This window comes from Heterocephalus glaber, unplaced genomic scaffold, assembly GCF_053883595.1.
Source record: "Heterocephalus glaber isolate CG9 unplaced genomic scaffold, H.glaber_assembly_v1.0 deba00001164, whole genome shotgun sequence".
Lineage (NCBI taxonomy): Eukaryota > Metazoa > Chordata > Mammalia > Rodentia > Bathyergidae > Heterocephalus > Heterocephalus glaber.
Window position 1 is genome coordinate 117016 of NW_028258205.1, and position 17209 is coordinate 134224.

Genomic DNA, 17209 nt, shown 5'->3' on the forward strand with positions numbered 1-17209 from the left:
TATGTTTTATTCGATTTACTAGTCTCTTATTCCAGATTGATTCTGTCGTCGGGATGTCTGTGTTTTTAGCTGATTTTCTCTGCGTAGCTGCAGCGTGGCTCCTCCTCCGTGCAGCCTGTTGGATCCCCGCAGTACATGTATTTCCAATTGCTTTTCAGTCCTTTTCCTCCACTTCGGCCTTCTGCACCTCTAATGTCTTCTAGGTATACATGAACTGCGACTGCTGCCTGGTTTCAAATTCACAGTGCTTGTGTCAAGGCTTTCCCCAAGGAAAGCCTTGGGGACATTTGCTGTGACTGGGCTTGGAGAGTGTCACCTTGTAATACACGGCTGAGCATTTGGCTAAAGATTGGCCAGGTCCCTTACGCAGATCTTCAGGGCTCCTTTTGCCCAGTACCTCCACAAACTCTAGCCATATTGGCCTCCCGAACCCCTGTGTCTGTGTCCAAAACTTAGTAGAGCGCAGCCTTTGGGTTGAGAGTCTTCTCTCTGCACCAAGGGCTGGAAGTGTGGAGACAGAAAGCTGGGATTATCTATCATAGGACTCATCTCAGGTCTCCTGTCCTGCCAGGGATCACAGGCATGTGCTGCCCACCGTGGAGTGTCTTCTAGCAGGGATTTCACGTCATTGCTCTAGTTTCCCACCTGTTCCTGATGGGAAAGCTGTTCCCCTATCAGTTATTCCGAGGCCATAGGTTATGGTCTCTTTAAATTTATGTTGCTATGGTATCTTTCATACTTTCTAATTTTGGTCATGCATCCATGGGAGCCAAATTAAGTTTTAAATATTACTCTTGTAGATAGCAACCTTGCTGAACTATTGTTGTGAATCCCATAATGATGGGAATATGTTCCTAGAAATGTATCATCACGTGACTTGTCATTGCATGAATATGACGGTATGCAGGTATGCAAACCCACATGGTGTAACATACTCCACATGTGGGGTACACAGGCTAAGTTTGTGTCCATGTCTCTGCCTGCAATCCCAAGCTCTTTTTTTTTTTTTTTTTTTTTTTTACCGGGAATCGAACTTGGGACCTTGTGCTTGCAATGCAGGCACCGGAACCACTGAGCTAAATCCCCGGCCCTCCAAGCTCTTTTTAAAAATGTTTTATTTTGAGACAGAGCCTTCCAAGTCACTAAATTGCCCAGGCTGTACTCAAACTTAACCATCCTCCTGTCTCAGCCATACCTGGCTGTTTCTTAACACACACATTTCAAAGTCATTGGCTTCAACTCTGAGGCTTTGGGCTTGACCTGACATGAGAATCTAAGTACACAGTTCAATGCGGAGAACTTTGATGATTTTAGGGCCATTGTTTCATGTTGCCAGGCTACCTCTGTTGTCACCAGTACACACCAATTCTTGTCAGTGGCAGCATGTACATTGTAGATACGAAGCATTCCTCTTACAGCTTTATTTCCTTTGGTGTTCTTGAAGAGTAAAAGGTAAATGAATTTAAAGGCATGGAATTAAACCTATGAATATTTGACTACTGAATTCAGTTGTCTGAGTTCACAGAATGTTTTTATAACTTTTACGGATACACTTGTTTGTAATATCGAAGATATTTGTGGAGTTGTAACAGTAAAATGAGACTTCCATATCTACATAACATGAAGGGTTACGGGCACTGAATGATATCCTATGTTGTAGAAGAAATCGGCAGCGAGGATTGTGGATGTGGGGAAGGGGATCAGGTTCAGGGTGGGGGGAGGACCCTGATGTGACCAAGATATGTTAACAGGCGGGTACCAGCCCTCACAGCAAGGGTAGCTATCTATGTATTGCAAACAGTAATGCAAAATGACAAAAAGTAGGCGTTCTTTGACTAGAAAGAGTTATGAAATTAAAAATTGTGATTATGCTGCTTTACTCTGATTTCAGTGACCTCACTGGAAAATGGAGGGAGACAAAGGGGAAAACAGAAGGTATGAATCCCTAACTGCCTAATCGTTTTGTCCAAGCCTTTGCCCACTCCCTGTCCCCGCTTCACACCTAGTGACACTAAGGGAGTGATTGATTGTTTGGTGCCCCATGGGAATACGAGCTGTGTAGAAAGGCTAGGCTTGCCTAGCGCTTAAATTTGTTTGGCTTTGCAAAGATAAATTAACTTATTTTGCCAGATCAGACCTCTAAAATAAATTCAAGTGCACTGAGCAAAAAGTTTTGTCGAGATTTTCAGTATGACCAATAGTTTCTGAAAGTAAAAACAAAACCCCTCAAGTGACATTTTTTGGCTGAGCTGTCTCTCTGAGAAGGAGCTTTTTCTTTGAGAGCCTCTTGGGTAATTATGGGTCACTGGGAAAGAAATTTCCTAATCAGAACTCTCTTGTTAAAGCAGGTGAGAGTCTATGGTGGCTCTACCTTAAAATTCAAATTAACTTGAACTTAGTGGATTTATGTAATTCTCGGGCCACTGTGCTAGGCCCTGTGCCAAGATTGCTCCGGAAGACATGGGGACAGGTATGGCCCCTCCCGTAAAGGACTCACCACCTAGGGGCAGTCAAATTGGCTTGCATTTCTTATTTTAATAGCAATAGGTTTTTTCAATTTTATTTTGAGACAGAGTCTCATCAAGTTGCCTGGGGCAGTCTCAAACTTACAATCCTCTTGCCTCAGCCTACCAGACAGCTAGGATTGTAGGCCTACGCCACTGCACCTGTTGGCAATAGGTGTTATTATGCCTTGGAATCAAGGGCTGGGCTTTGCTCGAATATTGATACAAGCATGTTTTTCTCTCTTCTTATTCCCCACCTCCTATTGCTCTGTTGTCTGAATTCCTAGCCATACCCTTGCCATTATTGATCTTGGTTGTTTTGTCAATTAGAAACCCGTCTAATGAATTTGCACATCTGATGAAGGAACACTGTGACTTGGTGTTTGAGCGGATTCAGACCTTGATGCAGGTTCACGGCTACCGTAAGAAAGGTGACAGGTGTGAGCCACTGACAGACCAGATCTCCCCTTCAACTATAAGCCATACTTCCCCTTCAGCCATGCAGATCTCCTCTTCAACAGTGAGCCACATCTCTCCTTCAACGATCCAGATCTCCCCTTCAGCAGTGAGCCAGAGCTCCTCTTCAACAAAGAGCCAGGAACCAGACTCTCCCTGCTACCGGGAGCCAGATCTCCCCTGCAACATTGAAGCAAGGTTGGATTTGGGCACCCTAGCTATCTTACAGCTTTCTCATTGGCTACACTGAAAATGAGCTGTTGGGGGGGGGGGCAAATAGGTCCCTCCCTTCTCCTCAGGCCTTGGGAAGGCACCCAGGACTACGAGATCACTTCAACTTACAGAACCTTTTAGTTTCACAGCTATTTTGTTCCTCTCTATTCCTGTTTATGTTCAGTGTGTCAGGTAGCCCTAAGGTTTGTGCAGAAGTGGAGCATAGAAATGGAAATGAGCAGAAGCATATGTGGGAAATAGTAGTGCCGAGTTTTGTGACTTGGACACCTACAGGCATACAGTAAGAGTTAATCAGGGAGGTACGGCCCTGAGCCTGCAAAGTACCACCTGTAATCCTCCAGGCAGTGGAGCTCTAAATGCAGGCGTGTGGCAGGGCCATCCACACATACGAGCTAATCTCTGATTTTAAAAGCTGCGTTTTCTTGGCCCCAGGACACCTCCAGCTATTGCTGTATTTCTGAGCCCCTGTTCACAACAAAACTTCCTGGAATTATTTTATAGGCCTTGTCTCCTCACACCCCATCCGTTCTTTCCCCAACCTGTGCAGCACTCAGGGCAGACTACCCACTGTTCCCCACCCCACTCCACCTACTTTGTCAGGTGGTCTCCACATTGCCGACTTTTTTCACCTCACTGCCCTCATCTTACTCGATATTTCAGATACATTAGACAGCCCCGGGGATTGAGCCTTCAATCTTCAGATGTTCACACTGAGCTACATCCCAAGCCCTTTTGATACTTTGTATTTTGAAACAGGATCTCATTGAGATGCTAAGTTGCCCAGATTGGGCTCAAACTTGCCATCTTCCCACCTCGGCCTCCCAGAGTGCACTCCCTGCTTCTTGAAACAGCTTTCTCTCAGCTTCCAGGATCACACACTCCCTGGCTTTCTCTCCCAGTCCATTGGCTGCTGCTTTGCTGTCTTTTTCATTCCACCTCTTCTCACATTTCAACTTGTAAGCATTGGCATGTGCCAGGGCTGAGCCCTTGAATATTTTTCTCTTTTCTACCTGTTCTCACTTCCCAAGTAGTCTTCATCAGTCCCTTGCTGTGATGTGCTGTCCGGACATAGCTGACCCCTACTTGGTAATCCTGTGTCCAGCCTAGTCTCTTCCTCCAGCTCTGTATCTGAGAATCATACTTGTCATAGAGTCAGCGGGAGAGTTTCCTTTGCAACTTCTCTACTTGCATATTTAATGCAGAAGCTATCAAGGTCATGGAGGAACTCTTTTATTAAACAAGCTTCCTTCATTTTTATTCATCTGGAATAATTTATTTTGTTTGTTTGTTTGTTTTGGGTCTCTCCATGTAGTCCAGGCTGGCCTTGAACTCACGATAACCCTAGGCTTCTTTCATGTCCTCCTCCAAGCTATCACTGAATACTTTTGGCTCCTCCTTTAAACCACATCTCCTTCTCTTCTCACTACTTGCATAGCCCTGGTGTTATCACTCTCATCCAGGCTGTGTCATCTTTTAAGTTTTCTCTCTTTTTAACTGACCAATAAAAAGCACATTTGTGTGCATGTGACACGCCGTTTGGGCATCTGCTGACTCTGGTTCATTAGCATGACCGTATATCTTACAGTTTTCCCGGTGAGAACACTTAATCTATTCCAGCAGTGTTCAGGCCTAAGTGCTGCTGTTGGCCTTTGTTACAGCTACACTCCATAGATCAGACCTTGTTCCTGTCTACCTGAAATTCTGTATCATCACCAAGGGTTCCCGTGTCCACATCTCTCACCTTTGAAGGAAGTTCCTAGCTACACTTTCTGCATCTCCACTCTTGCTCCCTGCATTATTTATTTTTTTTTCCACAAGCAGCTGGAGTGATGTGTTAAAAATTCGCCATGCTACTCTCCTGCTTAAAAGTACTTCATGTTTCACTCAGAATTAAAAGTCAGTTCCTTGCCATATACCTTACGTGATAAGACCCTTTCTGCTGCTGTCTTCACTACTGCACCACCCTCTGCTCTTTCCACATCATCCACTCTGACCTCTTTTCTTTATAGTAGGCAGAATCCTTTCCTGATTCACTCAGCACTTATTGATGCCCCTGCTTGAGGTGCTTTGATCCTGTGTCATCACGTGGCTGCCTTCCTGTCATTCAGATCCTTTTGTGACATTTCTGTCTCAGCCAGCCTTCCCCGGATGACACAGTTTCAGTTCTCATACATGCAGATACCTGAAATGGCCTGTTCGCTGTCTGTATGTCCACCATCTGACTGTCCTGCCCAACCAGTGTGTAAGGCCCAGAAGGGCGCTCACTGTGCCTTATTCCTGCTGTATCTTGCACCTGTCCAACTCTGACACATAGGAAGGAGAGCTCTATAAATATTTGTTCTTTTAATGACACACACAGTCCTCCTGTGACCTCAGCATCACGCTGCCCAGCGAGGGTATGATGAAGAGTGTCTCTTGGATCTGATGCTGGCTTCCGACAATGACTGTGGGAGACTTGCATGGTTTGTGTGCCCCATGCCCAGGCTGTGTCAGTGTTTAGGAGCACTAAACCGGAGGCAGGCACAACATTAGCACAGTTTCCTTTTCTTCTCATTCTGCTGCCCAGCAGCTTACATGCCCTCTTCCTGTCCATCTGCAGTGAGGTTCTGGGCTCTTCTACCCAGGCATGACCTCCTTCTTGCCAAGTGTACCCGGAGGAGTAGATCTGAGACTCTAGCTCCACAAGAAAGCAGTAGGCACCCTCCAGATGGCCCTTGTCAGGACAGTCTGCCTTTGTAATGGGGCTCAAAGTTAAATGATGTGAGTCCCTCCTTTCTCAGTGAGGAGAGAGAACTACTGTTCATTGACATAAATGCTAAGCCACCTGAGACTGAAGCCCCTCCACTGCTGAAGTTAGTGGAGTAGGTGTGGTTGGGAGGGCCAGGAAGCCTTGCAGAATTGGGTAGAGAGAAGGAGAGGCAGCTGGCAGCTTCTCAGGGACACAAGGTAAGGCCTGAAGATGCTGTACTTAAGGGCTCTTCCTCCAGGCTTAAATGCAGCTAAAGAGTGGAATTGTGTGTTCTGGCTAGAGGGTGGGGTCTGGGTCCGTGTAGAGTTCTTGACCTCATCTGGGATATTAAGGATACTGGGTTTGGGTGAGATCCAAGAGAAGGGAAGCTGAAAAATCATAGTTACTGGATAAGTCGTAATGTACACTAGAAATCTAGTTGAATGATCTTCGAGGTCTATTTCAGTTTCCAACATGTCTGTGCTTGTGATCGTTTATAAGGAGAATTAGTTGACATTAGATCTTTCATTAGTACTCAGCACTGTCTTGTGAGTCTTTTCTATATCATTAATTATAACTGTTAAAAAAATCTCATACCCTTAGCTAGTAATTTTAATGTAATACTTTTCTATCCTTTCTTCCCTTTTTAAGAAAATCTCAGGTCACCGGACTCTTCTAATGAACAAAATTGGGTTCCATCATTTCATAACCTAGAAGACATGAACCGAATGATGCTACAGGTAAGGGGGCTTTTGTTCTTTGATTACTTCCTATGTAGAATACATACAATATAAGATAAAGAATAGCATTCTTTAGCGTGTGGCTCAGAGACAATATCCATCCAAGTCATGTAAGGAGCTTGGTAAAGATGCAGATTCTTAGGCGTAAACTTTAGCCCTTTGAGTCGTAATCTCCTACCTGTCAGGGTCTGGAGTATGCATTTCTCACGGGCTCCCCAGATGCTGTTTACACCAGTTGAGTTTTGAGAACCACTGACTTTAAGTGATAACAAATGTGAACAAGCCCTGGTAGAGGTTAGTGGGTGATTGAGTGAATATTTAGCACTCAGCTAGCGTGGATTGTTAGAGTCTAAAGAATAAAGACTGTCTTCCTAAGGACACGAAATGTTGATGGCTCTTACCTCCAAGAAAACTGGTGAGTTTTTCTAAGGTCAAAGGCCATAAACTGTGACCTGACAGACCCTAGTCCTTTGAGTCACACAGGGATGTGTATTTTGTTACCTTTTGCACTTACTCCCTGTGGGTTTTGAGTGATTTCTCTTCACTGAGTGTGATTTCTTTATCTTTAAACTGGGTAAAAAGTACGTGTAGTTCACTGAGTTGTAGTGACAAGAAGATCCAGCAGATACTGTAGAATTTTTAGTGCAGAAGGGATACGTTCAGGGCCCCCCGATGGTTCTGGCTGGCCGCCTGGCACTGTGATCATCACTCTCATAATAGAGCCTGAGACAGGTGTTGTGTAGCGGAACCTTTTCATATCTACCCAAGACTAGAAGCAGAATTCCACCGACTGTGGGAGAGTGAAGTCATGTTTTGAACAAAGATGCTCCTCCACAGCTTATGGTGGGGTTACTTTTCAATAAAGCCACCATTAAATTGAAAATATCTTAAGTATAAAATTCATTTAAATCACTTCCCCTACCAAACATCACAGCTTGGCCTAGCCGACGTTAAATGTATTCAGAACACTTCCATTAGCAAATCGGCCTGCAGAATCACCTAACCCAAAGGCTACTTTATAATAAAGTGCTGAATACCGCATGCAATTTATCAAATACAGTGCTGAGAGTGAAACAGCTTCTCTTTAATGCATATCCCTTTTGCACCTTCATCAAGTCAGAAAGCCCTAAATTGAATCGTGTTTTATTGCACTTCATTTTACACCAGTGTGCTGGTGAGCATGGGGCATCCTTTTGCCTTTCTAGCAACAGGCTCCCTCACTTTAATTTAACTTGATTTAATTTAATTTGTCTTTGGTGCTGGGGATGGAACTCAGAGTCTTGTGCTTGCTAGCCAGGCAGTCTGCAGTTGAGCTCCAGCCCCAGCCCTTACCTCTCTTTTGTTAAGAAGATTTTGCTTTTAGGGATCGTACACAAATGTTTGCTACAGAGAGGCCTCAGAATGTGCCACATGAAATCCTGTTACTAACCTTATAAAACTTGATGCTTGTTTAAAATATTTTAGAAGCTGGTCACAAGCACAGAATATATGATTACATTGGGAAAAATCAGAATGTCTTGGGTAACTCCCTCTCTCCACTTTTGTCCTCCCTTGGGCTTTAGTAGCTTCCCTGGAAGAGCCTGTTCTTTCCTAGTGTTGAACACACTAGTTTGGGCTGCTAATCACAGCTGACTCAAGCAGAGAGAAAGCTCACGGAATTCAGGGAGAGGGGCAGGAGTGGGATGCCTGTCTTCACTTGTCAGTTAGAGCACAGGTTTGGCCCTTCTCAAAGCATGAAAACAGAGTGTGGGGAGAGGGGAAGAGCAGCATGCCTTTTGTTTCTTGTGCTCTGAATAGGCTATGCCCAACTTAACAATAGTTATGCTTGATGAGTTTTCCACTTTGTGATGGGGCAAAAGTGCTGACACCTTCAGTAGAAACCATATGTTTTAGTTATTTTTCTTTTTGCTGGGACAAAATACCCAACACCCAAAGTTAAATGTGGGAAGGTTTAGTTAGCTCATAGTCTGTAGAGGTTTCAGTCCATAGTCAGCTGGCTCCAAGGCAGGTTGGCATGACAGAGGGGCATTGCAGAGGAGAAAAAGTTCATGGTGAGGCAGGCAGAAGTTAGTATCAGCAAGCAGCAAGCAACAGCAGCATCCTGCCTTATTTCTGCCCCTTTATATCCCATCCAGGCTATAAGCCTATTGAGCGGTGCTACTCACACCCAGGGTGGGGCTTCCATTGTCCACACCCTTAATCCACATTCACACACCCTGCTCCAGCCACCTTTGAGCCTCCCTACCTACGACTGCATCAGGCTTTGAGGGTACACCTGAGTATAAGCCATAACACCATACTTTAAATTTTCAAAATTTTTGGTGCTGGGCATGGAACTCAGAGCCTTGTGCATGCTAGGCAGACACTCTGCTGCCAAGCTCCACCCTTGCTCTACTGTGAATTTTCTTCTTTTCTCCAGCCGGTGACATTAGATGCGATACTCTTACACCCCTGGCTGGCACAGCTCTGAGTCAGCCACACAGTCACAGGAGTAAACTCAGAAGAATACATATAACATAGATTTACAATTTAAATAGTACAAGTAACATTGATCTTAATAAATAGATCATTAACGGGGCCTTTGAAACCTCATTCCTATGACCTTCTTCCCCACTATTGCCTGAATTTTGTTTCAACCATTCCTTGCCTTTTCTTTGTATTTCTAGGACATGTATAAATATCTCTAAATGGTAAATTATTTTGTGTTCCATGGATTTTTTTGCCTTGTTTAAATAGGATAATATTGCATGTGTTCATCTGTGACTTAATTTTTAAAAATTTTTATTAGTCATGTTTCCATTTGTCGTGTGAAGTTGGTACATGTACATAACACATCCTAATTGTTTTTCCCTCCCCTATTCCTCCCATCCCTCCCTGCCCCTTTCAACTCTCAGACCCCTTCCATCTGCAAAAGCTCTATATCCGTTTTTTCCATTCTTTTCTCCATCCCCCTTCCCTGCCCTCCTTCCCCTCCCTCCATCTCTTGTGCCCTCATGTTTTTGATAATGCTTCTTTTGAAGCTCTGTCCATGATGTTGCATGTAACTAGTACACTCATTTTACCCCTAAACTGTCATGGGGGGGTCCCATCCCACACGATTCCCTATTCCATTCTGCTGTTGCTGGACACTGGCAAGGTCTGTTACCTCACGCTTCCCGGAACACCAAGACTGAAGGAGAGCTTCCACACCAAGGTTTTAGCGAGCTGTGCCATCTCATGACAGTGAGTGTGAGAGCAAAAGAAAAGTGAGACAGGGAAAGAGAAAAATGGAATATAAGGTGTTTGCTAACCAAGCTGTATGTGGGTTCACAAGAACACACAGCTAGTGGTTCAGTCACTTGAGACCTCTTCCGGTTAAACTGTGTAAAGCCACAACTTGAGGAAGAGTGTGTAGGAGGAAGGGCAAAGATTTTCTCTACCGATTTCATTCTGTCTCTTTATTCAGAAGTACACTAAGGTGACTAACTACTCTGCCCTCTGCAGTATCGGACCTGTGGGGCACTCAGTGGAGTATATAGCTCCTATGCCCTGAAGTAGATGAAGCTGTGGTTTTTACAAATCCACCTGCCCTGCAGGTGGCATTAGGAGACCTCACAGGGCTGCAGAGGGCTCCACCACTTGAATGGGGAGCCGACGGCAGGACTGGTGCGGAGGTACCCACAGTGAGGCTAGCGTAAGTGCCAATTTCCACTGTAGTGAGAAGTGCTCCTTGGAACCTCTTTCTCCAATTCCCCTGTTGGATATGAGCAAGGGCATTTCTAGGTGAAAGTTCTGGAGGGCAGGGTGGGGAGGAAGATGGGCCCCTCTACATGGTAATGACGAATGAGTTTACAAGTGGTTACGTTGACTTACAGCCTCAGTGGGAGTGGATGAGTGGTCGGTTTGTGTTTGCTTTGTTTTCTGTGGTACTGAGGATGGAACCCAGGGCCCGGCCCGTGCTGGGTGAGCTACACCCCAGCCCCTGATGCAGGTTCTTTTGTTTTGTGAAAAATTATTTAGTAACAGACATGGAAAACAGAAAAAAGACCTGAGCCATCACTTCACTAACAACATAAATCACTTTCTCTGGAAATGAGACATTTGATTTGCTTTGCTTTACAGTGCCCAAAACCGTGTTCTCAATATAGATATTCATTAAATACATTATCAAGGGCCTTGTTTCTTCTAGGTAGTTTTCTCCATACATCTGGTTTCATTACATAAAACTCTGCTGGTATTCTTGGAACTCTTACCTACTGGGGTTTGTCTTTCAAATGAACACTTTCTTGTCAACTGTTAGCATGCATGTTAATAAATGAAGAAAAATACTTTTTGCTGGCTGTTTCACTTTCTTCCCCAGCGTGTCTTTTATTTCATCTTTGCAGTAGGGACAGGAAAGCATTCTGCACCCCAAATGTATAATCTAGGATCCAGTGGACCAGGGACTTTGGTAAATCTTGTGCCTTCCTAGAAGAGTCTGAAGACACTTGATAACAGTTTCCACACCTGTGTGCCACAGTTTCCACAAGTAGAACTTAAGAGTGGCCTGCATAAATATCAGTTTGTGTCCTGGGAATCTAACCATTAAGAATATTTTGTGATAATTTTCTTCACGGTTTTTCATCTACAAAAATACATGGATCTCACATATGGATCTCATGAATGCAAGTTCTTATTGCTCCACATGTTGCTAATAATTCTGCTTGGCTGATTTTTTAAATTTTAGTTAATCTGGTGGGAATGAAATGGTATCTTCTTGTTTCAGTGACATTTTCCTGATTGCAAATGATAGAGAGCATATTTTCATGTTTTAAGGCTTTTTGGATTTCCTCTTTTATGAGATATTTATAGCCTTCCTTGGTTTCTTATTGGATTGTTACTAGTTTTTTACACTGGGGACTCTTTAATGAAGTCTATCCATATGGCTCTTTATAGTCCTTTCTTTTCATGAATATTTTGTATTTTATTTTTATTATTATTTTAATACTACATATTTATGGGGTACAGTGTGATAATTCAATACATGTCTATAATGTGTAATTATCAAATCAGCTAGTTTCCATATTCCTAAACATTTAAAAAATTTTCTTGATTGGGCTTGGGAATACAGCTCAACATTAGCATGTTTGCCTTGCTTGCCCAAAGCCCTGGGGTTTAATTCCTAGCAGCATGAAAAGTACCTTTGTGTGTGTGTGTGTGTAACATTTAATACCTCTCTACTGTAAAATCAAATATGCATATACACATATGTATACATACATATACACAAAGTACTTTTATATAACACATAATTATACTCATTCATAGAGTGCAGTGATATTTCAATACAATCATAATTTACAATGATCATGTGTTGGCTTTTTTTTCACTTTATTAAATTCTTTTATTGGTACATTGTAGGTATACAACACAATTACATTTCTCATTGGGAATTGTACCTTTACATAATGCATCTTGGTTCTTACTTTTCCCCCATTCCTAGCCCTCCCTTCACCCCCTCCACCCTTCCCTATTTACAAAGATTTTATTTCCATTTTTTCCATTTTGCATCATTTTTCCTTTCCCTTCTTTCCCCTGCCCCTCCCATTACCCCTACCCCTTTGGACATTTTCTGCCTATTTTGCATTATCAATTATTCATTCTAATCATTGGTACATTTTAGGTACACAATATAATGACATTCATCATTGGAAATTTGCACCTTTCCATAATCTCTCTTGGTTCTTATTTTTCACCCTTGCCCAGCCCTCCCTTCAACCCCTCCAGTCCTCCCTATTTACAAAGATTTTGTTCCTATTTTTCCATTTTCTCATATTAATCCCATTCCCTTCTATCCTTTCCCCTAGCCCTCCCACTTCCTGCCCCTTTGTCTCTTTTCTTCCTATTTCACATTACCTATTATACATTTAGTCCTTATTTACACTTTCAGTTTCTCACACCAGAAAAACTATTCGGTATTTACACATGTGTGCCCTATTTATTTCACTTAAGAGTATCGCCTCAAGGTGCATCCACTTAGCTATAAATGTCTCTAATTTCTCATTTTTTATGGCTGAGTAGGACTCCATTTTATTAAAAAACCACATTTTCTTTATCCAGTCTCCAGTTGATGGGCATTTGGGCTGTTTCCAAGTTTTAGCTATCACAAACTGTGCTGCTATGAACATGGGTGCACATATATCACTGTGGTATGATTCTTTTAATTCTTTGGGGAAGATCCCCAGCAGTGGCATAGCGGGGTCAAATGGGACTTCCAGTCCTAGTTCTTTGAGGTATCTCCATGCTGATTTCCACAGTGGTTGCACCAGTCTACACTCCCACCAACAGTGGAGCAGGGTTCCTCTTTCCCCACAGCCCTGCCAGCATTTGTTATTGGTTGATTTCCTGATAGCAGCCATTCTTTCTGGAGTGAGGTGGAATCTCAGCATTGTTTTCATTTGCATCTCTCGAATGACCAGTGATGTTGAACATTTTTTCATGTATTTATTTGCTATTTCTATTTCTTTGTCTGAGAAATGTCTGTTCATTTCAGATGCCCATTTTCAGATTGGGTCTTTAAATTTGGGAGGCCTGATCTTTTTAAGTTCTTTATAGATTCGAGATAGTAGACCTTTGTCTGAGGAAGAGCAGGTGAAGATTTTTTCCCACATTGTGGGTTGTCTCTTCACACTGCTGGTGGTTTCTCTTGCTGTGCAGAAGCCTTTTAATAAGAAGAGATCCCACTTGTTGATTGTTTGTGCTAGTTCATGGGCAACTGAGGATTTGTTCATAAAATCTTTTCCTACACCGATGTCTTCAAGAGTTCTACCTAACCTCTGTTCCAACTGGTTCAGTGTTTCTATTTTAATATTTAGATCTTTAATCCATTTTGATTTTAGTTTAGTGCATGGTGAGAGATGTAGGTCTAGTTTTAATCTTTGGCAAGTTGAAGCCCAATTTTTCCAGCACCATTTATTAAAGAGGCTATCTTTTCTCCAGCGAGGGTGTTTGGCTCCTTTATCGAAGATGAGATGGCTGAGTGTGTCTGGCATTGTTTCTGCATCTTCTAATCTGTTCCACTGGTCCTCAGGTCTGTTTCTTTGCCAGTACCATGCTGTTTTTATCACAGTAGCTTTGGAGTAGAGTTGCAGGTTGGGGATTGTGATACCCCCTGCCATGTCTCTGTTACCTAGAATTGCTTTTGCAATTCTGGGTCTCTTCTTGTTCCAAATGAATTTTTGGATTGTTTTCTCAAGGTCCATGAAGTATGCTGCTGGGATCTCAATTGGAATTGCATTAAATCTATATAGCAGTTTTGGAAGTATGGCCATTTTCACTATATTAATCCTTCCTACCCAGGAGCAGGGAATATCTTTCCATTTTCTGATACCATCTTCAGTCTCTCTTTTCAGAGTGCTATAGTTTTCAGAGAAGAGGTCTTTGATTTCTTTTTTTAGGTAGATTCCGAGGTATTTCAGTTTCTTGGATACTGTTGTGAAAGGAATAGTTTGACCTATCTATTTCTGTCTCAGTGAGTCTATTGTTCGTGTAGAGGAAAGTGATTGATTTTTGTGTGTTGACCTTGTATCCAGCTACTGTACTGAATTTGGTTATTAAGTCTAGAAGACTTTTGGTGGAGCTCTTGGGGTCTTCTATATGGAGTATCATGTCATCTGCAAATAATGACAATTTGACTTCTTCATTTCCTATCTTTATTCCTTTTATTTCTTTCTCTTGTCTAATTGCCATGGCTAATGTTTCCAGAACTATATTGAACAAGAGTGGTGATAGTGGACATCCTCGTCTTATTCCTGATTTTAGTGTGAAGGATTTCAGTTTTGGACCATTTAGTATGATACTGGCTGTTGGTTTTTCATAGATAGCTTCTATCAGTTTGAGGTAGAGACCATCTATTCCAATTTTTTGTAGGGTTTTTATCACAAATGCATGTTGGATTTTGTCAAATGCTTTTTCTGTGTCTATGGAGATAATCATATGGTTTTTGTCCTTGGCTCTATTGATATAGTATATTACATTGATTGATTTTCGTATATTGAACCATCTCTGCATCCTTGGGATGAATCTCACTTGGTCAGGGTGTATGATCTTCTTGATGATCTTCTGCATTCTATTTGCCGGTATCTTATTGAGGATTTTTGCATCTATGTTCATTAGTGAGATTGGCCTATAGTTCTCTTTTTCGGTTGGGTCTTTCTCTGCTTTGGGGATCAAGGTGATGCTTGCTTCCAGGAATGAATTCGGGAGTATTGCTTTCCTCTCAATTTCATTGAAGAGTTTAAACAGTAGTGGCAGCAGTTCCTCTCTAAATGTCTTGTAGAATTCAGCAGTGAAGCCATCAGGACCAGGGCTTTTCTTAGTTGATAAGTTTTTAATTACATTTTCAATTTCATTGGTTGATATTGGGTTGTTCAGAATTTTTAGGTCTTCTTCGTTCAACTTTGGTAATTCATATGTATCTAGGAATCTGTCCATTTCTTCTGTGTTGCCCATCTTATTGGTGTATAGGTTCTGGAAGTAGGTATTGATGATCCTCTGGAATTCTGCTGAGTCTGTTGTAATTTCACCCTTTTCATTCCTCATTGCATGGATTTGGGCCTTTTCTTTCCTTTTTCTGACAAGGTTGCCTAAGGGTTTGTCAATTTTGATGATTTTTTCGAAGAACCAACTCTTGGCTTCATTGATTTTTTGTATCATTCTCTTAGTCTCCATTGCATTGATTTCTCCTCTGATCTTTATAATTTCCTCCCTTGTATGAGCTCTGGGGTTGTCCTGCTCTTCTTTTTCTAGAAGCTTGAGGTTCAGCATCAGGTTGTTTATTTGGGCTCGCTCTGTTTTCCTAATATGTGTATTCACTGCTGTGAATTTCCCTCATAAGACTGCTTTCATTGTGTCCCATAGATTCCAATATGTTGTATTGTCATTGCCATTTAATTGAAGGAACTGTCTGATTTCTTCTTTAATTTCCTCTGTGACCCTTTCATTATTCAGAAGTGTGTTGTTCAATTTCTACGTGTTTATGAAATTTTTTGAGTTTCTTTTGCTGTGGATCTCCCAATTTCATCGCACTATGGTCTTATAATATACAGGGGATAACTTCAATTCCTTTGCACTTACTTAAACATGTTCTATGTGTGAGTATGTGGTCTATTTTGGAGAATGACCCATGTGCAGCTGAGAAGAATGTGTATTCTGATTTTGTAGGGTGGAAGACTCTGTAAACATCTCTTAAGTTCATTTGTTCAAGAATTCGATTGAGTTCTAGTATTTCATTCCTTTTTTTCAGTCTAGTTGATCTATGTATTTGTGACAGTGGGGTGTTGAGGTCCCCCATTACAATTGTATTAGTGCATATATGACTTTTCATGTCCATTAGCATTTGTTTTATATAGTTGGGTGCATTAGTGTTTGGTGCATAGATATTTATGATTGTCATCTCTTCCTCTTGGATTCTTCCCTTTACAAGGATGTAGTGTCCTTCTTCTCTCTTAATCAGTGTTGCTTTGCAATCTACTTAATCTGCAAAGAGGATAGCTACTCCTGCTTTTTTTCCGGTTCCTGTCACATGGAGTATTGTTTTCCACCCTTTAACTTTCAGTCTATGAGTTTCCTTTTGTATTAAGTGTGTTTCTTGTATGCAGCATATTGTTGTATATTGCTTCTTGCCACATTCTGGCAGTCTCTTTCTTTTGATTGGTGAAATGAGATCATTAACATTGATGGTTATAACTGAAACATATTGATTTGTCATTGCCATGACTTTTTCTTTTTGTTGGGTTCTCCCCCTTTACATTTAATTTCTTGTCATGCCAGATGGGTTCATTCTGCTTTGCTTCCTGGGGTTGTGATCCTCAATGTCTGTTCCTAGGATATTGTGTAAAATTCTTTGGAGTGCTGGTTTGTTATTCATGAAATTCCTAAGGTGCTCTTTGTCACGAAAGCATCTTATTTCTCCATCAATTTTGAAAGAGTTTTGCAGGGTACATCAATCTTGTTTGGAGGCTGTTTTCTTTAAGGGCTTGGAATGTGTCACTCCAAGCTCTTGTTGCCTTGATGGTTTGTATTGAGCAGTCTGCTGTGATTCTGATGGGCTTTCCTTTGTATGTGATTTGTTTCTTTTCTCTGACTGCTTGGAGAACTTTGTTCTTCTGTTGAGTTTCTGGAATCTTAACAATTATATGCCTATGTGTAGACTTTTTTTGATCAAGGCTATTTGGAGTCCTATATGCCTCACTTATCTGTATGTCAAGCTCTTTTCCCCTGCTCGGGAAGTTTTCTGCCATTATTTCTGTGAAGAGATTTTTTATGTCATCTGCACTCTCTCCTGTTTCTTCATTGAGCCCAGTCAGTCTCATGTTATTCTTCTTTGCATCATCTAGCAGCTGCTGGATTGATTTCTCATGTTCCCTTATAATTTTGAAGCAATTTTTCTTTTCCTGGTTACTAATTCCAATCTTATCTTCTATATCTGAAATTCTGTCTTCACATTGGCTCATTCTGCTGTGTAGACTTTCAGTGGAGTTTTTCATGTCCTGGAAATCTATTTGCATCTGTTTTCTGGATTCCATTTG

At 41.9% G+C, this 17209-nt stretch overlaps 1 long non-coding RNA gene across 1 annotated transcript in view; it reads left to right on the forward strand.

Moving 5' to 3' along the window:
• The first annotated feature begins 1890 nt into the window (after positions 1 to 1890).
• Positions 1891 to 17209, forward strand: part of LOC110346987 (uncharacterized) — a 51019-nt gene continuing 35700 nt past the window's right edge. Inside the window, exons 1-3 of the long non-coding RNA XR_002391294.2 lie at positions 1891 to 1935; positions 2835 to 3158; positions 6574 to 6662. This is a non-coding gene — a long non-coding RNA (uncharacterized LOC110346987). The remainder of the gene's footprint in view (positions 1936 to 2834; positions 3159 to 6573; positions 6663 to 17209) is intronic.